Source organism: Enhydra lutris, unplaced genomic scaffold (genome assembly GCF_002288905.1).
Source record: "Enhydra lutris kenyoni isolate GAN:26980312 unplaced genomic scaffold, ASM228890v2 scaffoldscaffold11, whole genome shotgun sequence".
In the NCBI taxonomy this organism is placed as follows: domain Eukaryota; kingdom Metazoa; phylum Chordata; class Mammalia; order Carnivora; family Mustelidae; genus Enhydra; species Enhydra lutris.
The window spans coordinates 1,205,307-1,229,902 of NW_019154095.1; the positions used below are offsets into that span (position 1 = coordinate 1,205,307).

General features: G+C 54.5%; 1 protein-coding gene across 1 annotated transcript in view; it reads left to right on the forward strand.

Annotated features, from left to right (window-relative positions):
- Window positions 1-13,385: 13,385 nt before the first annotated feature.
- Window positions 13,386-24,596, forward strand: part of LOC111144536 (DLG associated protein 2) — a 162,202-nt gene continuing 150,991 nt past the window's right edge. The window contains exon 1 of the mRNA XM_022498858.1: window positions 13,386-13,446. The gene's annotated coding sequence lies outside the window, so the exon portion shown is untranslated. The remainder of the gene's footprint in view (window positions 13,447-24,596) is intronic.

Genomic DNA, 24,596 nt, shown 5'->3' on the forward strand with positions numbered 1-24,596 from the left:
ATGCTGGTGAGAGCGAGGAAGTTGACGGTGGGACTCGCGTTAACACCAGGCATCCCCACGGTCCCTCTTCTAGAACATGTGCCCTGTGGACGCTGAGGAGGACGCTCCACGGGAGGCTCCGGAAAGGGGCTTGGGAATCGCAGTGACTTTAATGTAGCCGCCCCAGTATCTTTCTGTAAAAATTTATTTTTGTCCTCCTTTTCTCTCTTCCTGCTAGTTAATTATGAGCTTTTTAAAGTACAATTTAGACCAGGTTGATTAGCCAGACCTGCTGCGCACTATAAACAGTTAATGAATTGCTGCTTTTCACTTAAGCTTTTCCACCTTACAGTCCAGGCAGGACTTATCTAACCCCAAATGCAGAAAATTTTTTTTCTTTTTTTAAAGATTTATTTATTTATCCTGGGGGGTGGGGAAGGGCAGAGGGAGAGGGAGAACCGCAGTCAGACTCGTCACTAAACAAGGAGTCCAACACAGGGCTCGATCCCACGACCCTGAAATCATGACCTGAGCTGAAATCAAGAGTCGGACACTCAACCGACTGAGCCCCCAGGTGCCCCAAATGCAGAACATGTTTTTAAGAGCAGTCCTGCATCTTCAAGGTTCACAGAGAGCCCTTTGAGAGACACTGGGGCCACGACAGGTCATGTGTGACAGGGGAGGAGGAAGAGCGCGCATCTGAGTGGGAGGCTCCAGAGGAAATGCTTCTTCTGGCGGAGACGGCAGTAGACCGTTGCCAAGACTCTATTCCACAGTCAGCGTGAGCTCAGGTGATTCGTTACGTCTGGTGCTTCCTGGTCCTTCTCCAGAGCACCTGAGTTCAAGCGCTGACAGATGGCTGTGGTGTGAGTGTGGGCCCATTTTGCAGATAGAGGACTAGTCCGGAAGTCAACGGTCTTTATCTTCAGGGTCCCCGCTCCATGTTTGTGTTCTTCCACATCCCATCCATCTCTTGGTTCTTGCTCCCTGGGCTCCAGGCTCCGGACAGAGACCATCCTCAGTGTCTCAGCTGTACTCACGCTGGGAGGAAGGGACACCAGCGTCCCCTCTCCCGAGAGCTGTTTGGGTTTCCATGGAGAAGTCAGGACAGGGAAGAAGGCCACGCACGCTGAGGCCCTGTTAGTGCCACGTCCTCTGCTCAGGGACATCCCAGAGGTTCTTCTCCCGTCATTCGGTCCCCATTTTACAGATGGCAGGTGAGACTCACATTCCCTGCTGCAGTCACAGAAGCAAGGGCATGCTTTCGCCGGGATGTGGGGCAGTCGGCCCTCACAGTCCAGCGGCGGGAAGCTGAACAGCCCATGTGGCATTCCTCACGGCAGCAGGACTCAGACAGGTGGAGCACAGAGTCCTTGAGGGCGAACTCAGAAATCTCAGCTCGGACAGCTGCTCAGAGCCGTGAGCTCCTGGGGTCTCTGTGACTTAGGAGGGTGCCGGTAGGGTTCTGGAGAGTCCTAGGAGAGCTCCGCCCCAGGGAGGGGAAGGTCAGGGAGGCTGTCTGCCTGGCCTGGAGGCTGGTGCTATGCTTCCTTCAGGATGTGGCTCCTGAGCCGGGGAGGGACTGCCCCGTGGACCCTGTCACTCTGCTCTTCTAGCTCCCAAGTGACCCCTGAGAACCCCATGTCAGATGGCATTTTCATTACAGAGCAGGAACTGCTGGAGGGGCACAGGCTGCCTGTGAACATGGCAGTGGGAGCATCGCGTGTCTGTGTCATAGTGTCCGCACACGTGTCTGTGGCCGCTGGTCACGGCGTGCGCTCCCGGGGAGCAGCTGGACCTGGCACGTCCGTGCTGGTCCCACGTCCCTCATGTCCCTGGGACCCCACAGGACCAGCCATCTGGGGGGGTGAGACAATACAGAACAGCCTGGCTGCCGCAGTGTGCACCGTCCGTCTGTGGCGCATCTCAGGTATGGCTCCTTAATTTGCTAAACCAAAACGGATCTGGAAACCGAGGGCTTTAAGAATGATTGCCATCTCGGTGTTGTCGTGAAAACTTGTACCTATTAGGGTTCCCGCTTGTCGACGTGACAGGTGATGTATTTAAACAAGAAGAATGACGCCTTCGGCACGATTTGTCAATGAATAATAGGCACCCCGTCTCATCTGTCATTTCTAAACAAATGTTTCTCGATTTTATTAATATCCAAAGGAACAGTGAACAATGGCTAGGCCTGGGGCTATAGATCAAAATTCAGTTTTACGGCTAAATAGTCCTGAAAGTGGCTATTTACAAGATCCAGGGTCTGAAACAACCACCCACAAATCAAATTTTTGAAGTTGCTTTCTTTCAGAAAGTAAGAATAAACATAAAATTTTGGCTATGAAATATTTTAATAGATTTATGTAATGAATTTTATATATAATTACGAGTTTATTCACGTCTGTACAATAACTGAACATAATAAATCATAAGCAGAGTTTGTGTGGTTAAAAATGCCTTTTTTATTTTTATTTTTTTTATTTTTTAAAGATTTTATTTATCTATTTGACAGAGACAGAGACAGCGAGAGAGGGAACATAAGCAGGGGGAGTGGGAGAGGGAAGCAGGCTTCCCGCCGAGCAGGGAGCCCGATGTGGGGCTCAATCCCAGGACCCCGGGATCATGACCTGAGCCAAAGGCAGACACTTGATGACTGAGCCACCCAGGCGACCCTAAAAATCCCTTTTTTTAAGTAACTCGCCCCGTGAAGTCCTGACCTAATCCATGTGACCATGTGAAGGCCTCCCGTGGTGCTTCTGCCTGAACTCACGTCGCTGGACAGAGCTCATGTTTCTGAGTGAGTTGCCTCTAGGCTATGAGCCCCAAGCACGGGTCACCATGCCGCAAATTCAGGGTCGGTCAGTAGGTGTCTGCGGAGTGAGGATTTCTGGGATGAAGGTCTACAGGTGTTCAGTGTTCAGAGTGACAAGGAGGCAGTGGTGCTGAAAGCCAGGAGACCATCCCTCTCAACTTCTGTTTCCAGGAAATGCTCGGGTTAGTGCAGTAGTATGTGTGACAATATCATCTTCTCAATGATGGTTTAAGGAGGAATTTTAGTAAGGTAGGACTAGCCCCAGGCTGTGTGCAGTATTTGGTCCCTGGGCAAGGTCAGGACTCCCTGATAGGCCTGGGTCTCTCATGGCTGCCGTGTGGTGTGGCCTGGGATGGAAGATTCAAGGCTCCTTTTGAGACCTTTCCCTTAAAAGCAGGCTACCCTCAAATGCTTCATGCCTCTGAGTGGGGACAGAGACCTGGTACTGGCCACCATCAGGCAGAACAGGATGTAGCGTGGGCACTTGGGGAAGCTTGCTGGCAGCCATTTACAGTTAAGTATGAATGAGTTGGTCATAGCTCTTTTCTGAGCCCAGATTTCGGTTCCAGAAAAGGAGTGCTTTAGAGAAGAGATTGAGGACAGTGGGCACGTGGACACCTAAGAAAGACCCAGAAAGCCAAGGAGAAGTGGTACAGGCACACGTTCATCTCCTCATCATCCTCCCCAGCGTGTCTGCAGGGGTTCTGGCTGATGGCTGAGCAGCGGATCCCGGTGTGAAGCCTGGCAAGAGGTGGGTTCGGGAGCCAGAGAGAAGGGTGGGCCCCGGGTCTGGCCTCCGCTCCTGCGTGCAGTGGCTGTGGGAGCGCTGTCACCGAGGTATGCTGTAACGTGCGCAGCAGTGGCTGCCAACCAGACACGTGGTGCTGACGGTTTGCAGAGCGTGCAAGTACGGAGTCATTCAGTTGTACACCACGAACACAGTGTTAAACGTCAGCTGTACCTCCCAGGGTTTTAGGTTAATCACTGACGTCCCTGAAGGTCTCCCTCCTCATTCGCACAGTGGGCGTAACAGCCTCTTGGCTTCCGCGTTCCCACACCGAGCGGCCTCCTCCCAGGCAAGGATCCACACTCGGCGGGTGAGTGGGGACGACAGGCTGCATGTCTGAGACAGAAGAGGGGGGTGTCAAGGGGTGGGGGCCTGGACCTCTGGCTTCGGGCAGGAGGGTCACCTGGCCTCTGGGTAGCCACCACCCCACACTGTCTTTCTGAAGGGGTTCCCAGGGACAGAGATGCCGGCAGGGCCAGGCGACAGCCAGCGCGACGTGCCTCTACCCCCCGCACAGTGGTCAGGGTCTGCGAGAGGCTCAGCGACAACCGTTCTCAGGACTGCGTGTGCTCCCAAGCTGCCCTCTTCAGTGCCTGAGAAGCCGCATGTGAGTCACTGACGGACGGCCGAGGAGACACACCGGTCTACCCCTTCTTCCCCTTCCTTGTGTTTCCTACACACGGTGAAAGTCTGGGGAGCTGTTTCCGGTGCCGGGCTGGGAGCTTTGTGCATGCACCACCCGTGGGCTTCTAGTTTCCCCCAGCGGGGCTCACTGCCTGCCGCGGGGCAGGAACCACAGCTCCCAGCTCAGTGCCTCTGCCCTCCTCCTTCCAGACCATCTCATCTGATGACGGAGATTCACAGGGAGGCTGTCCCATCATTCTGTCGTGCTTCTAAAACACAACCCGCTGGTCAAAAATGATCTGCAGAGTGCTAGGAGCTTGGAGGACAGTGAAAGGTCACTCTTCTCCTCCAATCAGAGACCCTGACTGTGGCCATCCCAGTAAATGCCTCCCATCCTTCCTCAATGCACAGCAAGGGTCACAAAGTGCACAGAGTTTGCACACCACTTTTCCATGAACATTACACCAGGAACTTCTACAGTAGTGGAAAGGTCTCCAATGCTCTATGCTTCGTACCCTAGTTTACCAGACTGTTCTGCTGCAGGCGGATGGATACTTTAAAAGGGAAAGAAACAGTGTCGCTGTGTATCTTTAGTCATTTGTGTGAAGTCCTGGGCGAGGTGCAATCATAACCAAAACCTTGTCCATCCTACGTGTCAGAGCCCGTGACACACGGCGTGGAGGTCGTCCCGTGGAGGGTGAACAGGCAAAGCCAGATGCCAGATACTCATCCAGTGTAGAAAATTAAGGCAACATGTCAAATACAGAATTGAAGAGTATGTCAAAGTTAACGTCTTGGGTTCTTTCGACGTAGCAATGCCTGAAGAACTCTCCAGATAACAGGGGGCATAGCAGAGAGACTGAGAGGGAGGGTAGCAGTGGAGGACCCCATTCCCTGTCTTCACACGCAACCCGTAATTCCAGGTGCACCTGCACACTGTGGGGCCGTGCTGGGGGCCCCTGTAGTCCACGTGCGCTGGCCACCGCAGCTGCCCATGGATGCTGCCCACGTCTGCCGCCTGTGGCTGGCCCCTTGGGGTTGGATGGCAGGTGTGATATTTGTAGTTGGAGGAGGAGAAGGTAGGATTGGGGCCTTCAGTAAATTACTTTGGTTCATTCCACTAAGTGAGTGGTTCTCCACCCTGGCTAGACACTAGTCTGGGCTCTGGGGCCATGAAATGAACCCGCCTGGGACCCCCAACCCCAGTGGAGCCAGAGTCTCTGGGAGATGCTCCAGGCCTGAGTGTCTTCTTGGGGGTGTCAAGCCAACATTTAGCCAATGAAAGCACAGAGAGCCTTTTGTAAAATTGAAGTTCAGACAAATGACAGATACCGCATAGATATAATAAACAGAATTATTCCTAGAGTATCTGACCTTCGAATCTAACTGGGTGTTCTGCACGGCCTGCGGCATCCTTACCTAGGACTTCTTGTGAGTAAGCATTGGAACGACCCATCTATCAGAGACACAGAAGTAGCCGTGTGCATCTTGGAGGCCTTCCCGTCCTGTAAATGCACTTAGTAGTAACCCATGGGTGAAGGCCAGGTTCTCCTAAGCTTCCTGAAACCCTTCTCTTTGTCTGTAAAGTAGTACTTCCAGCTTAACCATGGTGGGCAAATCTTCAAGCAAACTTTGGCATAAAACCTTATTAAATACAGAAAGTAGTGCAAAGGATTTAACAGTGCACTCATTTGGAATCTAGGTTTAAAACATATAAAATACAACTAATGTCACTTTGGAAGTGAGTAATGTTCAACTTTAACAGCAAATGGTACCATTTCATCTGGAAGCCTTTAGAGATTTAAATAACTAAGAGTCTCCTTCTTACTTCAGCATTTTTATTTTATTTTATTGTTTTTATTTTTATGGTTATGTTAGTCACCACACAGTACATCATAAGTTTCTGATGTAGTGTCCCCTGATTCATTGTTTATGCACCACACCCAGTGCTCCATGCAGTCCGTGCCGTCCTTAATGCCCACCACCAGGCTCACCCAACCTCCCACCCCCCTCCCCTCTAAAACCCTCAGTTTGTTTCTCAGAGTCCACAATCTCTTATGGTTCATCTCCCCCTCCGATTTTCCCCAACTCCCTTCTCCTCTCCATCTCCCCATGTCCTCCGTGTTATTCCTTATGCTCCACCAGTAAGTAAAACCATATGATAATTGACTCTCTCTGCTTGATTTATTTCATTCAGCATAATCTCCTCCAGTCCCATCCATGTTGATGGAAATGGTGGGTATAAATCTTTTGCCCAGGTCCAGGGACACGCAAGTGTGGGTGGCGCTATTGGTCATAAGTGAACTCCTTGGAAGATTATAACTCACAGGAAGGTGGCAGGCGGTACGCTGAGCTTGTGAGCCTCTGGGCCGGGAGGCGGGGCTGTGCCGGCGATCACACTCCCCTCCCGTGCCACGTGGGTGCTCAGGCCACCACCTGTTTGCAGAGCCCTTTGTGGTCATCCTGAGTTGGGTCGAGTTCGACGCGCTAATGACCTTGTGTTGTTCTCTTGACCGGGCTCAAGTGACATTTAATTACGAGTGAGAATTCTGCAGACTTTAGGGGCCGCTTCTGCTGAGACCTGATCCTCCATCCAAAATTAAAATCGTGAGCGTTTCTTTGGCTTTCAGAGAAACGCTGTCAGTAATCATCGTGGCAGCGGCTGAATGGCACAGCTGTGACTGGAACAGAAGGGAAGCGAACATTAAGGCTAATCAGTGTCTTTGTCCTAACGGAGCAGAAATGAATTCTTAATTTAAGCAGCCTTCAGATCCCATCATTAGGGAAACGGCTAACATGTAGGCTTGAGTGTGCTTTTTTTAAAAGTAAACTTCTAAAGAATGGGAAGATTCTAGAAACCGGGCAGACTGTCGGAGTGCCGAACTCCATGGCAACTTAACTTTCTCAGCAGAATTCATGGAGTCTGGGGAGCAGCTGTCGTGTGTCATGCCTGAAGTCTGGGACCACCTTGCACTCTGGGGGCATCCCCAGGCCTGCGCCAGTAATACCAGTGACCCTGCGAGGCTCCTTGCTATCTGTCAGGCGTTTCCTGACCTCGGCCACATGGTCAGAAAACTCATCTACACAGACAGACCCACTCACTTGACCACAGCCTCCCCCCACACCCCCGTCAGGGGGCGAGGCATCCCTGGGGGCGTTCCTGGGGGAGGCTGACATTGGCGGGTCTGAGCAAGGGGGAGAGGCTCCGGGTGGAGCATGATGCGCATGGGAGCACACGGTGTGCAGCCACCAAAGGGACAGAGGCAGCAAGACCTGGGCAAGGATGCTGGTGACCGGGTCCAGCCCTCTGGGGGAGGAGCCCCGATGGGTCCTAGGACCCGAAAAGAACAGAACAGACCTGGAGAGGGGCCGCCTCTGAGGGAAGACTCGGGATCGGCTGGGCACCACGTAGGGGCCAGGAGTGGTCTTTGAGGAACCTCAGCGGGGTGGCGAAGCCTACGTTTAATGGCAAATCTTTCCCTTCTGCCTCCATCAGAGCAAAGCCTGCTGTCCCCACGGTCAAAGGAGGCCACTGTCCTCTTCAGACAGGGCTGCGGCTGGCCCCTTGTCCTGCTGCTACTGGCCCCCGTGTGTGCCCTCCAGCCCCAGGCTCGTGCAGGATGGCAGAGGGCACTGAGGCCCACAGCCCTCCTCACGCGCTCCCCATCTCCATGCTGCTTTCCAGTTTGGGGTTCTGTGTCGGTCGCATTTGGGAGTGAGATTGTCCCTCTGAAGGCTTGTGCTCCGACATGCAGCGTGGACGTCGGGGTTCCGGAGGGGGTGGGGGCAGGCCACTTCCCTGCTTGGTTGGGAGGGACGTGCACCCGCCCTCCCGCTGCCACAGAAGTGCCGGGTTCGCTGACCCATTACTCATGCGCTTTTGTGGCTGTGCTGCTGGGAGCAGGAAATGGGCACAGTCCCGGCTCCGCGGGCTACACCTGCCACTTCAGGTTCTTGTTTTCCTTTACGCTGGGAAATCCAGTATTTTCTTATGAGCAGTGTCCCTGTCCATATACAAAGAGTGGTTTTCCTTCGACCTACAATGTTGAAGCCTTTCCTGTTTCTATCATTTCCAGGCTGGTGTGATCGGACACAAACCTTCTCCACCAGGAGGCGGGATTTGTACCCGCACGTGGGAGGGTTTAAACACGCAGAGTGGAAACAGGGCTTCATAGGTCAGGTACTTACGAAACGCGGGTCCCTCGATGCTGATGCAGACAGAGGCTGCCGTCTGTGGCCAGCAAGAGCCCAGCCCCGCAGGGTCAGAGGTGCGGCTTCACAGGAACCTGTCCCTCATGTGACCTCAGACACGCAATGGACCCTCCCCAAGGCCATCATAGTAGAGATAATGGTTCTTGCCTCACCACGATGATCAGGACAGTAAAGTGAGCCCGGGGAGCCAGGACCCCGCGGGTGCACCATCAATCACTGTACGTAGCCCCTCTCCTCCCAACGTCTCCATAATAACAGGTCGTGGAGACCCACAGAGGGTGGTGCGCTTCCAGCCGTGGGTGGTCCTGGCCCCAATCCCTACCTTCCAAGATTGATCTGCCACCAACTCCCGCGAAGTGTGTGCAGTGGGAGAGAAAAGACACCCAGACAGGGACACCGGTGGTGGCATGCCCTGAGTGGTCAGGCGCTCAGCCCTCCAGACCACTCTGGGAGTGAGCCGGCAGCTCCAGAAGTTGGCTCACTCTCTGGTTGTGGACCCAGCTCGGCCGCTGCCCCTGAATCCATCCCCTTGGTCATGGGACCGGCCGTGGCCAGGAGCAAGGAAGCGTCCTAGGGAAGCTGAGCACTCCCAGGAGGAGGTGGGGAGTTGGCGCTGTGCACTGAGCAAAGCCAAACCCTGTGCAGTGCCTGTGCTGATGTCCGGTGTTTGGCTCTGACCCCCTGGGGCCGTGTCTCTGTGGGGGACCCTAGCTCCATTCAGCAGCCACACCGTGCTGGGTGCCCGTGCTTCTCCACAGAGCAGGTCACGCCTCCTCCCAACTTCTAGGACCAGCGGTTTGCCTGTGAACACCCTATGCACGTTTCTGCCCCAGAAGGGCCACCTCTGGGCACGTGGAGAGTCTTCGGTGTCCACAAGCAGACCCTGTGATTCACTGTCCAAGTCCGACTCAGTGAATCAAGCTGGTCTCAGATGTTACGTAGCCCCACTGCATGCTGGGAGAGCACATGACAGGCCCTGGGGCCACCAGACCCCCTGTGGGACCCCGTGCATCCTCCAAGAGCCAAGGGTGGGCCTGCTGTGCTGACAGGGGAGGAAGAGCACAGAGTCACACCACACACTGCAGAAGGTCACTCGGCCTCAGCACTGTCCTCCTTGGATGGCTCCTGAGACGGGAGCCTGCTTCACAGAGAGACCTCGAGGGGCGCCCGTGTGGCTCAGTCGCTGAGCGTCCAGCTCTTCGTTCTGGCTCCAGTCATGATCTCAGGGCCGTGAGATCAAGTCCCGTATCGGGCTCCCTGCTCAGCCTGGAGTCGGCCTGAGATTCTCTCTCCCTCCTCCTCTCCACTCTCCCCGCTCACATGCAGGCTCTCTCTTTCTCTACTCTTGCTCTCTTGAATGAATGAATTAATTAATTAATTAATAAAAAGAGGGGCATCTGGGTGGCTCAGTTGGTGAAGCCTCTGACTTCAGATCGGTCATGATCTCAGGGTCTTGGGATCGAGGCCCACATCGGGCTCCCTGCTCGGAGGGGAGTTTGCTTCTCCCTCTACCCTTCGGCCTGGCTCGCAATCTTTCTCTTACTCTCTCTCTCATATAAATAAGTCTTGGATAGACAGATCAATAGATGGACCGATAGAAGCGAAATGCCCACTGACTTCCACGAACACTGGATTTCTTCTTGAAGTTCATCTACCTGGGGCTCCTCGGCCCGTCTGTCCCTCCCCCACCCCAAATCATTTCTCTGGTCTCTTTTGCCCCTTCATCAGCGGGTTTTACCTCATTCCAAGCAGAGTCCAAGATGAGGACTTCCTCTTGAGGAAGGTCGGAGCAGAGTCTCCTCTGAGCGAGACACGATCGTGGCAGAGCGTGGCACACAGGCGGAGAGGTGACGGAGGAAGCGGCCGGCCCGGCTGCCTGTGACTGCCATCCTCAGCTCGTGTTGGGGAAGGTGGCAGGGTGGTGAACTGCCTGGCACCCCCGCAGGTGATCTCGGCCCCTTCCTAGACCCCTGGGGTGCGGGCGGGAGTCCGCCTGCAATGGCAGAGGCCGTAGAGGACGTGCCCGTGTCCCGCTGTGCCCACGGCCTCTCGGGCTCCTTGGGCCACTCCCAGGTGTGTCTGCCACTCCGCTCAGAACACGCAAGCAGGAGTGTGGTTACACAAGCCTCTGAAGGCTGACTGGAGCTCTTCCCCAAAGCGCACAGCAGCCGCGCTGGGTCACACGTCGGAGGACACTGATGTCATTGGGTTTTGGTACAAAAGACAAACAGCTTGATGGGTGGGTTCAGTTGGAGGGGTTGTGAGTATCCAGCCCCCGGCTGGGGCCCCTTCAGGGGCCATGAGAGTGAAGACCAGTCATCAGATGCTTTTCCGTGCATTGTAGAGGGTTTCCGAGATGCTCGGGTCGATGGCACGTTTCTGTTTCTGCTCGGAAAACGGGAGGCAGTGTGAACACACGATCCGACGAAGGCGTGCTGCTTTCCCGGCCCTGACTCCTCACGCACCTCGTTCTGCCCTGCTTCGGCCCCTCCTGGCTATGGGGGCATCGGTGTGGGGGGTGGGACCTTGAGACGCTGGGTCAGGGCGGCTCCCTGGCCGCAGGTTCCGAAGGTCGGGTGCAGAGCCTGTCGCCACACCCACGCACACTGGCTACTCCCGGGACACCTGTCTGTGGACCTCAGTGGGGCAGAGCTCGGCTCCTGTGCGCTGACGGGTGGAAGAGAGACGGCGGAGGGCGCGAGCATGCGCCAGGGCAGGTTTCAGGGGGTGCTGCATCAGTGGGGCAGTCAGAGGGGGTCGGTGTGGCCCGCGCCCCCTTGCAGGTCTGATGGCCCCCGGGCAGACTCTGGGAAGGGCAAGACATCTGGGCGAGGGACTGGGTGGGGGCAAGGGGTACACACAGCGGGACCGCAGTGACGCTGACACACCAGCACGCCGGGTGGGGTGGGCGGGGCTGCGACAGCTAGTGACACCCACAGGCCCTCCTGATGCCGCTGGACCTGGACCTGCCGGCTGCATTTACCCTCGGCCCGCTGTCTGTTTTTTCTTTTTTTCAACTGTGATGGTTGCTTCTGGGCCTCATTTTATCTCGGTCTGTCTGACAAAGGGCAGGAGCAGAGGCAAAGCACACAATCATTGCCACCCTTCAGACTCGGGACCGACCTTCAGTCTGACTCCCCCGCCATCCGGGGAGGAGTGTTCTCGAAGTAGTGCGATGGGTCCCCACATCCAGCTGCAGGGTGATTACACGACGGAGCTCGCACTCTGTGAGCGCACGGCTGTGTGGCACATGCAAGCGTCCTGTGCATGGCCTCTGTGTGCCCGGCGTGTGTGTGTGTGTGTGTGTTGGCTGACCTGTCGTACTTGTGGTGTCAACAAGCCGTACCACGTGAACGTGCCCTTCGCTTGCCCCGTCTTTGCTGTGTGTGTGTGTTTACGGAGGAAACAATCTGAAGTGGAAGGTGGGTTGTTTGGGTTTATTCTGCTAGTGCCACACTTCCCCAACTAACACAGGCTGCTTTCAAGCTGGTCACATGGACCACGTGACCACAGTCCCCATGGCAACTGTATTTAATTAGAACTCACATTATATTGCATTATATTTCCAAACACATGAAAACAGTCATCTCTGCTTTCACATGCTACCTAACGTGGTTGTCTGACTGGCCAGCGCTGGACGAGACCACTCGTTAGCAGGGAGACACAGCCCGGAAGTGTGCAAAGCTGCTGTTAGCCACGCAGAAAGGGGGCGTGGTCAGATCACACCACGTAACTTGCTTGTCACATACTAGCCTGGTCCAGCGCTTTATTATTGCTGTGGCACAGTTTCATACATGTAACTTTGAAAAGCACTGGCTGGAGGTCCCCTAGAATGAGATTGTACCACGGATCTGCATGAGAGCTCGGCTAGCCGCTCCCACGGCCAGTCTTTCTTGACGTCCCCTACGGTGACCAGGAATGCCAGTTTGCTGGCTGGATGGCGAGAGCCTGCGGGGATCTGACCGCAATGCCCCGGAATGACTCCTTTTGCAGACTACAGTGTGGCTAACTGCATTTACGGTGACTAGTGGGATGCAAATGTGGAATATTTGCCTCAAAACTCATTCATGAATATTGAAAGCCTGCATAAACGCACGTGGAAAATTACATTTATGGAACACTTACCACGGTGGTGACATAAGTATTACACACATCTTGTGTTTCCACTAGAGTCCCTACCCAAAGCTGCCTGTCTCCTTGGGGACACCAGCTGTCTCCACCTCTCCCTTCTAATTTGCTGTAGGGTTGGGGACCCTGGGGCTGCACAGGTGGTTCCCAGGGCAGCCAGCAGAGGCGGGCAGGGACTGCCAGGCTCCTCCACCCCAGCTCCGTGGGGGACAGCCGGTGAAGAACACAGCTCTCTGTGTCTCTCTGGCCTCTGGATGGCCCCCAGGACCTATGTAAGAAGGTTGGGTCTGCATTTGTGAGGTGTGCAAGTGAGTGAGTGGAGGTCAGTGCTAGTGACCTCAACCCGAAGTGTTCTCCCAACGGAAGGACACGAAATTCACATTTGGGAAGAACCTGACCTAAGATTAACCGATACGAAGCATTAATGTGGCAACTGCAGGCTTTGAATATGGATGAAGATGACCTCAGTCTAGAACTTTCCGGACAAGAGAGGAAGTGTTATCCCGGGCGGGGCAGTGCTCATGGGGTATTCTGGGAGCAGGATGCAGCCATGGGACACAGAACGCGGCCAGCTCTGCAGACGAGTTCTCATAAATCTGCGTAGGGCTCAGTCTGGCCGTTGGTTGTTGGTTGGTGGTTAAACCCGAGCTAGAGCTAAGAACCACGGATGCGCTGCCTGAGTTGGCGCCCACACGTGGCTCTGAGCCGTGGCCTTTGAGCAATTGTGAGGAGCCTGTGGTATTGGGGCGTCCAGGTGAAGAGTGTTGGAGACGCACTGAGCAAACGGCCATCTGCCCTGAATGCACTGAAGAATGACTCTGTTTCTCTCTTGCAGAGGAAGAGGGCGGGGACCTGGTCCAGCCCGGCATCAGCTTTCCGGGGCCGGCAGAGGACGATCTAGGTAGAGTACACACCTCAGCCCTGGGGGCGCCTCGGGTCCAGCGCCTCTCTGCACCCCAAAAATGGTCGAAGCATGAGTGTGGCTTTGGCGTGCCCTAATTTAAAGAGCTGGATGAGATGTGTGAGCGTTGTAAGTAACGTGGAGAGTGTGGAGAAGCCATAGGTGAGAACATTCTTGCTGCAGATCACGGCAGACCAACTGCTAAGACAGCTAATCATTACGAATAATGATTAAAGCAGGCAGTGCCATAATTGGTACGCGGGTAAAACGGTAGGTCTGTCCCTTGCTTCTTCATGACTGAAACTCTCCCTGAGTCTACCCAAGGAGGGAAGACATCTTCATTCCCGATTCTCCACATGGCTCCTCACGGACACAGACCACTGATTGCTGTGGGCAAGCCTGGCCCCCGCCAGGCTGTGGGTGCCATGGACGGGGGGGGCTCCGAGTCACTGTCATAGGGTATATCCCTAGTTAGGGTCTGTGCCAGTTTTACTCTTACATCATCACAGACACGACAAAGCTAGTGCCATCTTGATCCGTTGGCCATGACCCCTTGACGTGGATCACACTTAGGTGAAAAGGGGCCCGTGTTTCTGTAAGACACATGAGCTGTTGAATTCGTTCACTGTCCAACGGTGACTGAGAAAACACCCCCACCGTGGCTCGGCCCTTTGCCCCCCACCCGCCATGACGGTCGCCAGCCTGAAAGCTTGCCAGCTCCTCTCCCAGGTCACCGATGACCCTGAGCTGTCACAGCGCTTGGGACTGAATTACAGATCAACAGGCTGATTCCTGTTTGAACTTGAGTTTTTCTTTGTTGATTTCAGCCCTGTAGCCAGTGACTCTGTTGCCCATTGGATCGTCTTTGAGAATAATATTGTAAGTGGAGGGAGTCCGTTTGTATAAAGCTGTGATGCCTTTTAAAGAAAAGTAGAGGCAAAAAAAAAAAAGCTTTCTTTTCAATTAAACTATGAACATAGGTGCAGTTCTCAAAGAACAATAGGACGTTCCACCGGGCGACGGAGCTCCATGTGCGCTTCTCACCGGCCTCCTACAGAGTCCTTTGTCCTCTTTCTCAGAAACATGCATACTAAGTCATCTTCCCTCCTCACGGGAGAGTGTCCCAGCTTCCTTGTTGGATTCTTGTTCCACTCTGGTGACAGTCACTAGCGAGCAGGTGTCCAGCAGCACCCAGGGAGGGCGCGATTTGACTTTGTTTCCCTGGGACTTGGGGAGTAGCTCGTGCGCATCTCGCAGGCGCACGGTTCTGATGTCATGACTGTGTCTGCGGTGCCCGTTCTTCCCTGCGACTGTCTCTCAGAACGGGGGAGACCTCCCGAAACACAAGGAGTGCACATCCCCGACCTGTGTTTCGGGGGCCTGCGGGGGTTCGAGGCTGACCCCTCCGTGGCGCAGGGCATCCCAGGGAGAGCCTGTCTGCTCCGGGGGAGATGGATCCCTTTCTCAGCTTGCTCACAGCACGCTGGGCATAGTTGCGCGAGGGTCGGCACCACGGACGGGCACAGATGACCGAGTGGTGGCACAAAAGGAACATGAGGTCATGGGGATCACACCGGAAACACAGGTCCCCCCATGTTCCTATGCCGAGTCCCGGACTCGGAGTTTCAGTGTGTGCCATAGTCACGTGAGCTGAGCGTGAACGGGAGGGTCCAGGGGTGGAAGGGGTCTGCACATCTCGCTGGCGGTGTCGCGGACCCACGGCCGGAGTTGGCGCCTACACGGGGCCACTTGTTGGGGCTGTGTTCCCAGAGAGGGTGTCCATGCAGGGGAGGGGGGACAGGCTGGAGTGCACAGAAAGTATTCTTTGTATTTGGTAAGATAGATACAACCTAAAATTGACCATTGAGGCCATTTTTAAGTGTATATTCAGGGGCATGGGGTCCATTCACCTCATTGGGTAACTGTCACCACCTCCCCCCCAGGACTCTCCCTCTTCCCCAGCAGACCCTCTGCACCCAGGTGCCGGTAGCTCCCCTCCCCCAGCACGGTGACCAGCACCCTATGCTCTGCTTCCCTGAGCCTATCTCAGGCTCCTGTTCTGACTGGGCTCCTGCAGGACTGGTCCTGCTGTGCCTGGCTTCTCTCACTCAGGGTCATGTCCCCAGGGTTCACCCACGTCATAGCAAATGACAGAAGCTCACTCCTTCTCACGGCTGCGTGATAGTCCACCGTATGGACTGCCCACATCTAGTTTATCTGTTGCTCTCTAATGACACCGGGCTCACCTGCCCGCCAGACTCCTGAGACTCATGCCGCGGGGCGTACAAAAGCTCTTCGAGACCTCGCTCTCATCTTTGGGAGATGCTCCCCGGAGCAGCCGAATCCCATGGAAATGCTAATTCCAGCTCTGTGATGAGGAGCCTCGTACTGTCTAGGAACAGAAGCATTTGGTGAGGTGTTTCTACAGTCTGGTCATTAGGGGACGGAGATTCCAAGAATGTCAAGGGACAGCCAGATTCTGGAGGCTTTGGTCCAAAAGAATGAAGAGGTTTGGGGACCAGTGGCCTTAGGGAGCTCCCACACACATCCAGTTTCCCCGCGAGGAAGGGAACGGGCAGGTGCAGGATGGACATGGCAGGAAGGCGTGTTACAACCCCAGGCAGAGGTCCCCTGGGTCAGGGAGGGGCACATGGGTCCAGCGATCATTTTTAGCTCACTAACCAGGACACTAGGTCTCAGCCGTGGTTGTCCCCAGCCAGTGCCACCAGGACACCAGGTCTCAGCTGCGGTTGTCCCCAGCCAGTGCCACCAGGGAAGTGTTAGAAATATGGAGACCTGCTTCTTGTGCCTCCACGTTCTGACGTTCTGACGTGAGGCCGCCTGTAGTGTTCCCTGCGTGTGCACCCCATGTGCACCACCAGGGAGACTGCGGGGTGCACGGGAGACGGGATGAGGGGTGGGCGGCAGGAGGAGACAAGGTCTGTATGATGCCCCCAGGGCTACAATAATGAAAGTCAGGAGGAAACACCGTGTTCCGGACTTGGTTTTGTTTTGTGTGTTCAATTCGCCCATGTCCTCCTCTGTGAACTGAGGGGCTGAGCTGGATGGGGTGTTACAGGCCCTTCTGCCCTAATGAGCGGCGCTCCGATTGCCCTGCGCCGAGTCCTGGGGCAGACGCTCCGTGGGACCCTTGGTGCTGTGGTCGTGGAGATGCTGTGGTCGTCCTGTCCGAGTGCAGGAGCACGTTCTGTGGCCAGTGCGGGCCGTGTCCGTCCACACAGCCGCCCAGCCACGTTTGCTCTGCTCCCTTCAGATCGCCCGTCTTTTTTTCCCTGACAGGCCTCAGTCTCTCAGAGCTCTGAGGACAGGCGAGTGGCACTGGCTCAGGGACAGACAACTCAGGGAGGAATTCCGTGCTCAGGCTGCGACCCGTCACAGGCGTTGTTAGGGTGCGAGTGCAGAAGCTGCCGTATCATCAGGTGCGGAAATCATTGCGTGAGGAGGAAAGTAGGAAGATAAAGAAGGTTTCTGGGCAATTAATCTCAAGTCAGTGATGGAAGTGAATTAATTTAGCGCATTTACAAGGCTACAATAGAAGAGAAAAACCCAGTTTTCCAGGGGGAACGTGGGAGGGAGGACCTTCGGACACACAGAAACTAAATTGCTCTGCAGGTCGTGCTGTGACCCGGCCCCTGTCGGAGTCATTCCGCTTACAGAAGCCTCTTCCGGGCTCTCAAGCTGTTTGAATCGGTTGCTGAGAGTCAGCAGCTCGCCAGCATTTCTGAGCACTGCAGGGCGCACCCCGATTTCGCGCTGGGTCACCTGCAAAGTGGAACTTGTCCGAAGGGCAGGTTAAAGGACAGAAGGCGAGTCGGTACGTATCGCAGGAGGCGCAGCCTGAGGAAGTGCACAAACGACACATATTGTGAAAGGCTCGGACGCTAGAGTAACGGCGCCTGTGACACACAGAGCCTCCGCGGCCCGGCTTGTGTGGGTGTCCTCATCCCGCGGCACCCCCTGCGCCGGCGGGCCTGCGCAGCAAAGCTCCCAACTCAGGCGCTCCCGCTTCAGAGGCCGATACGTGCCATCCTGGCCGTCTTGCAGACATGCAGTGTTGTAACCCGTCCACACTTACTCCCTTAAGGTAAATTCCTGGAAGTTTCTAGAAACCATGGAAACGGTGCCGCGTTTCTGTCTAGATGGCAACAGCGTGTTCATTGCTGTACCCAGAGCTTCTGGAGCCCTCTCTCCGTCCTTCCACGCCCTCCCTGTGTCCTCCCCATGCGCCCGGGATGTTAAGGTTCCTTCCCAGCCACCCATGGGAACCCGGAGGCCCCAGAGGGCTGCCCTGCTCCCCAGTACTTACGTCACATGTGTGAAAGAGCTAGAAAAGGTTACATGTCGGTGAAAGGAGCATCCCAGAAGAGGAATCTGATGTGACCATTTCATGTTGTCACTATTGCTCTGCAAAGAAATCAAAATTAGTTTTAAAGTTACTAATATTATTAGGATATTAGGAATTTGACTCTAAATTTCTGGAATGCCTTTCCTAGCTTTCCCCCTAAGTGTCCATTTCTAATTTGCACAGTTTCTGAGTTTGGTGGCTGTGACATGGATTCTCATACCTTTTCCCTGAGTGGGCTCCTTCTCCAAACACTGACTCTGGTTGGCTCCTGCCTACCTCCACGCCTGCACGCCATCGTCCTTGTCGGTTCATCGTCCTCGTCAGCCGGACAGAGGGCTGTGGGCTGGTGGCTTATGAACAGTGGCATTCATCTCTCACGGCTCTGGAGGCTGAGGTCTGAGATCAAGGTGCTCGTGATTTGCTGTCTGGCGAGGCTCCTTCCCGGGATCCCAGGTGCTTGCACAGTGGGAAGCGGGGACTCTCTGTCACCTCCCTGATGCCCCCCTCCTCATGCCATCACCTTGGACATAGGCTCCCACCTATAACTTGGAGGGGACACAGACATTCAGACCATAGCAGCCTTCATTCAAGTGACACTAATTTTTCTGCTGTGTGGGACATACCCACCGAGTGACCAGCGGGCTCCCTGAATTAGCAAGCTCCACGAGGTGGGGGCACAAAGGAGGAGCTCACAAGCCAACGTGCTGTATAGACGAGAAAACCAGCACAGCTGGAGAGGTGGGGATGGTGTTCTCTAGAAATACGGACAGAAATCAGATCCGTGCAGACCAAGGAACCAGAGCCCAGGGGGATGAGCGGGGACAGGCTCGGGGCCAGACAGAGGACACACCAGCCTGCAGGACAGCCCACCTGGCATAGGGCACAGCGTCGGCCTGCCACACTCCTGGTCCTGACCTGGTGTCCTGACAGCAGCCCATAGCGCATACATCCCGTGAGTGTGCGTGCGGGGCATCAGAGACCTCACATTCGGAAGAAATGTGCGCCCTGGTTACAGAACGGCACACTGTCCTGTGCGGGCGGCTCCTTCTGGAAGATGAGAGGAGTGAGACACAGCTGTACGGTGTGTGTCCATCTTGCCCTGTGGAGGCACACGGGGCTCCGCACTCAGGGGTGCACGGCTCTGTGGGGAGGCCACTGGCTCCAAGCACTCCGGTGTCTGCGGAGACGCCACACACGTCCCCTGGGCCCCCGGGGGTGGCCGTCGAAGACACTTTATGCACCTGCCATCAGCTGGGAACCTCCATTGCAGACCCCCCCCCCTTCGTGTTACGAAATTGAGGGTTTCTTTAAAAAAAAAAAAATATATATATATATATATATATACACAAAAAGCAAGAAGGTATGAAATTCACAAGATTTTTGCTTTGAAATCATTAAAACAAAATCCTCAGAGCACTCACCGGATAGCTAGATGAGCTCCTGAATAAAAGAATCCAAACATGGGGCCAGTGGTTACATCGAGCCAGGCTTTGGCCTCGTGGTGCCGGCAGGACACATGGTGGCTATGAGGGGCCGGCAGTGCGAGGGAGGAAACGGGGCTCCTGGCACAGAGGGTCGTGCAGTGAGGGGACCAGCCGCAGGACGGACACAGACCAGGGAGCAGAGCAGCGCCCCTCAGGGCAAGCAGAGCCCCACACTCCCCACAGGGGCCTCGCTGCCAGAGACCCAGCCAGATGCGTGGGGTCTCCTCCAGCTCCTTGTAAGGAGTCTAGACACCCGCTCCGCCCCGACTCAGCATGCCTGCCCACAGAAAATCCGTAAGCAAGCAAGCCAGTTCCGGATGTGTATTTGCACGCACACGTGCACACATGCACAGACTTGCAAATTCAAGCACCAAGCCTTCCGTCTGCCGTTCAGAGCTCTGCCTTTTGAAGTGACACTTTCCCAGGCTGGCACCTTCTAAAATAAGGTGTGATGGTTTTGCAGTAAGTGACGTGGCCTTGGGTGGAAATGGATCAGGAGGGATGCAGACAAGGAGGCAGATGTGTGTTTAGTACGGAAGACGCGGCCCATCGCATTGACCTTTCCCTAATCCAGGAGATTTTATTTCCTGTTTCTGCTCCTCTACACGGACATGACACTGATTTCTAAACTGTGGGTTGCACTGATGGGCTGTGAATTGAAGTCTACCAGCAATTTTTAAGTGAAAAAGAATAGAAAGAACAGGAACACATCAAATGTGTAGAAGGGGAAACACAGAGTGCGTCTCACGTAACGAGGGCAGACAGCGTTTGGGGAGATGGCGTGCGTGTGTGTATGAGGTTCTGGCTCTGAATGCATTTTGTTTTCTGGAACGTCATCAAACAGTTCAGAAGCCACTGAGAGATTGTCTTGCAGAAGCTGAGGTGGTAGAAAGGAAATTTCTTTTGCGTTGCATGCAGTGTTTGGGAACGAGGAGGGGGGCGTGGGGGCATGGGGGGGCCTGCGTAGGGTCACCCGCTGCCCATCATGACAGCTGCACTCCTGATGACCCCAGTGCCCACTTGGAGACCGGAGCAAGCCCCCTAATTTCCCTGTGACTTTGATTCCTTAAGTACTTATTTTTCTTTTATTTTAAAGAAAAAGGTTGGTTAATAAAACTACTTCCTACCTCATACACAGAGTTACGAAGTAGATTAGATCTGATGATGTAAGACCTTAGCAAGGTTTATCACAGTGAGTAGTCGACAAATGCTTACTTTTACCACAGTTAGGGTTCCTGGACGTCCCTTGCTAGCAAACTAAGCCAAGTGCCAGAGACCGTTTCGGAGATCCGCGGGAATGAGAGTGTAGAGCGCGCATGCAGGGAAGCTGGGCGTGGGGCACCCTGGCTTTCCTCCCCGTCATTCGGGAATGTGACTGCAGTGACCACCAAATTCATTTGCAAATTTCAGTCCCTGGAAACACAGAACTGCCGGGATTGTGTTTGGGTTCTGAAGGTTTTCTGTGTGTGAGGGTTTCCCTCTTCGAGTGCACGTGCCTGGTAAGCACACTCGTGTGCCAATGTGCCTGGAAACCGAGTAGAAGGAATCCACAGGGGTGTCTGCCGTTCGGTTGGAGAATTAAGCGGAACTGGATGGGCTGGTCTGGAGGGCGCTGGAATTCGGCTGATTCGTGGGGTGCTGGCCTGTGCTGGTGCAGCGCGGCTTATGGGACAGAGGAAAGGAAAGGTCAGCCGTCGGGGGGAGGAGCCAGGATTATCTGACCAAGTGTGAGGCAGCCGGGGAGCTTCGTGGTTTGTGGAAAAATGAAAAGCAGCAGATGCCTTGAGGTTGGGGGGTTCTCCCGGCTCGGTGCTGATGCCGCTCCAGCTGCCTGGGGGCTTTGGAAACGAGGTGCAGGATGCAGGAGGAAGAGCAGAGGAAGGGACCGTCTCCGAGGACCCGCACACACGCTCCCTGCCTTCTTCCCAGCACCTCGACGACAGGGTCAGTCCCGTGGCCAGTCTGCCTGGTTGTCCCCCTCCATGAAGGCGACGGAGCTGAAACTCAGACGTCTCTCGACCTCGCGGCTGTTCTGTCTGAGCCGAGCCGCGCCCGGGGGGGTTGTCCCACAGCAGAGAGCCCTCCCCAAGGAGGACACCAAGTGTCACACACCTGGCTCACGCACAGAAGGCTAACTGTGCATTTGACACCCAAGACGGAGTTAAGGGCCAGATAAATAACAAGGAATTGCAGGTAGAGCAGACATACAGCCTACGTGCACGGGTGCTCTCCGTATGTGTGTTTGCTGCGCTGGCCTACGGACCTTTCTTTTGTTAAGTGTTTTATCGTGAGTCCACTGTAATGACCATACAGTGCGATACTAAGTTCAGGCCTGTGACACAGTGATTCGGCATGTCCTCGCTCGTCAGACAGGTGCCCTCCTTCGTCCCCCTCACCTGCCCCCTCCTTCCCTCTGGTCCCATCACTGCGTTCTCGGGGTTAAGAGTCTGTTTCTTCGTTTGCCTCTCTTTGCTTCTTTGGTTTGTTTCTTAAACTGCATCTGTGAGTGAAATCCTATGGTATTTCTCTTTCTCTGACTTACTTCGCTCAGCATAATCTCCTCCAGTCCCATCCATGTCTTGCAAATGGCAAGATTTCATTGTTCTGACAGCAGAGTCATACACCATTGTGTATATGGACCACATCTGCTTTATCTACTCATCCGCTGAAGGGCATCTCGGCTGCTTCCACAGTGTGGCTATCGTGGACATTGCTGCTATGAACATTCGGGTGCACATGCCCCTTCGGATCACTACATTTGTATCTTTAGGGTAAATACCCAGTAGTGCGATTGCTGGGTCATAGGGTAGCTCTGTTTTCAACTTTCTGAGGAACCTCCATGCTGTTTTCCAGAGTGGCTACACCAGCCTGCATTCCCACCAACAGTGCAGGAGGCTCCCCTTTCTCCGCATCCTCGCCAGCATCTGCCGTTTCCTGACTTGTTAATTTTGGCCATTCTGACTGGTGTGAGGTGGGATCTCACTGTGGTTTTGACTTGTATTTCCCTGATGCTGAGTGATGTGGAGCACTTTTTCATGTGTCTGTTGGCCGTCTGGACGTCTTCTTTGCAGACCTGCACAGCTTTCTGATCTGAGCAACAGGACTTCTTCCCTTTATGTGTAGAATGCGCCTTGAGTCGTTGCCTCCCCTCCGTCAGTAGCTGTCCCCCCAGGCCACTGGTTAGCCCAGCGCACACCATCCTCAGGTACAAGCATCCCCATCACTGCCACAGTGTGGAGCCGCAACGTAGGGTTCTGTGGCGGCAGAGGCCTTCTGTGGGAATCACGGGACACGGACACGACAGTCAGTGTGTCCTGTGAGCAGAGCAGAACCTCAAAATCTGCTGAATAGTTCAGAAGCACGTGCTCCCAGTCTTATTGGAGTAGAATAAAAAGCATGCATACTCCAAGTAATAAATTTGGCATGAAAGAAAGGCTGGCTGTAATTAGCAGTAAACATTTGACTCACAATTTTGTTGGAGGCTCCCTGGCATCAGGGCCCCTCGCAGCTGGTGTCAGCCCACAGGCAAGGCAGAGGCCTCAGACCTGCCCACCCTGGGGTCCCCAGGCTCCTGTAGGAAAAGCACCCAGTCCAGACACTGCCGGAGAACTTGCTGCACCCATAGCACGTGGCCTGTTGCTCTCAGACACCAACATGTAGTTACGTTAGAGAAGAATATGAGCTTATGTGCACACGTGAAAGAGGTTTTAAGATTTTATTTAGAGAGAAAGAGAGCGTGTGAGCAGGCGAGGGGTGGAGGGAGAGGGAGAGAGACTCTCCAGCAGACGCCCCAGTGAGCGCAGAGTCCTGTCCTACGACCATGAGATCATGACCTGAGCCGAAATCAAGAGCCAGACACTCAACGAACTGAGCCACCCCGGTGCCACTATACACAAAAACTTTAAATAAAATAACACCCTACAAACTTAAAACTAACCCAGGAATTGCATTATCCTCACCCTGGAAATATAATCCAAGTTATTTATTTTGTATAGTTTCCTAAGCAGAACATCACCAGTTAAATTAAACATCACCGTTCCCACAAATTGTGATGAATCACGAGACGATTAGGGCTGGAGGTGAGAGCGTGAGCGTCCAGTGATCCCCTCTTAAACCTTCGCGCCTTGATACTTCAAAGTCTGGTATGTGAGAACGAGAGCCCCGAAGCCCGTGGCCACCGCAAGCGCGATGACAGAGCGCGGCCACTGTGAGTCAGCGATGACGAACGACTCCCATGGCTGGTGGTCTAGTCCAGCAAGTCTCCTGGCTGAGGGTTCTGGAAACCCAGCTGATGGCGGATGCACATGGACACCAGCCTGCCACGTCCCCGGCTCTCACATCGTTTTTCTCTAATCTGAAGACTACTTAGGCTACATCAACGTGACCACTTTTTGCTAAGACAAGTGATAATCCAAGTTCCTCAGTGGCTCTCGATGATGGGGATCCTGGCCTGGGACATGGTGTGTGGCCCTGTGTCCTCACAAAGAATGCGAGGCACTCCAGGGGTCTCTGTGGGCCAGGCCCAGCCTGTAAGGAGTCATGGTGGACATGCAGGCTACCAGCCACGGCAGGACGGAGAGTGGCATAAACACACTGTGTTGTCATGGGAGCTGTATGCTGTTCCCCCCCCAGCCGCAATCTGTGTGCACACCAGCCCCTCCTAATTTGGCACATGCCAGCCTCGAAGAAGGTGTGGGATCCCTTGTGGATGCTACAGTCTTCCTCACTCAGAGATCCTGAACCTCACCCCATCCTCCAGATCAGGAGGAGCACTTTATAGCAAGTACTCAGAGATCCAGAAGAAGTCACAGAAATGACCCCACTCCCAAGATCACATGGAAATAAATCTTGCATAAAGTCGCATGCTACAAATCATGAGTCTCAGGTCACCAAGGGGCTCAAGGGTCTATTACTCATTTGTCCATCTGTCCATCCATCCATCCACACATCCATCCATCTACACATGTAGCCATGTAGCCATCCATCTGTCCATCCATCCATCCTTCCACCTGTCCGTCCACCCGTCCATCCACCTGTCCATCTACCCAAGCACCCATCCGTCCATCTACCCATCCAGCCATCCATCCATCCATCCATCCGTCCATCCAGCCATCCATCCGTCCATCCATCCACACATCCACCCATCCATCTGCCCGCCCATCCACCCACACGTTTGCTCACTCATGCATTTATTAAAGCCTGCTATGCACAAAACACTATTTAGACATTCAACTGAAGGATGCAGATAACCGTGCATATGCTCTCCGGATCCCTTCAGAATGGTTCTTTCAGGCCACGCA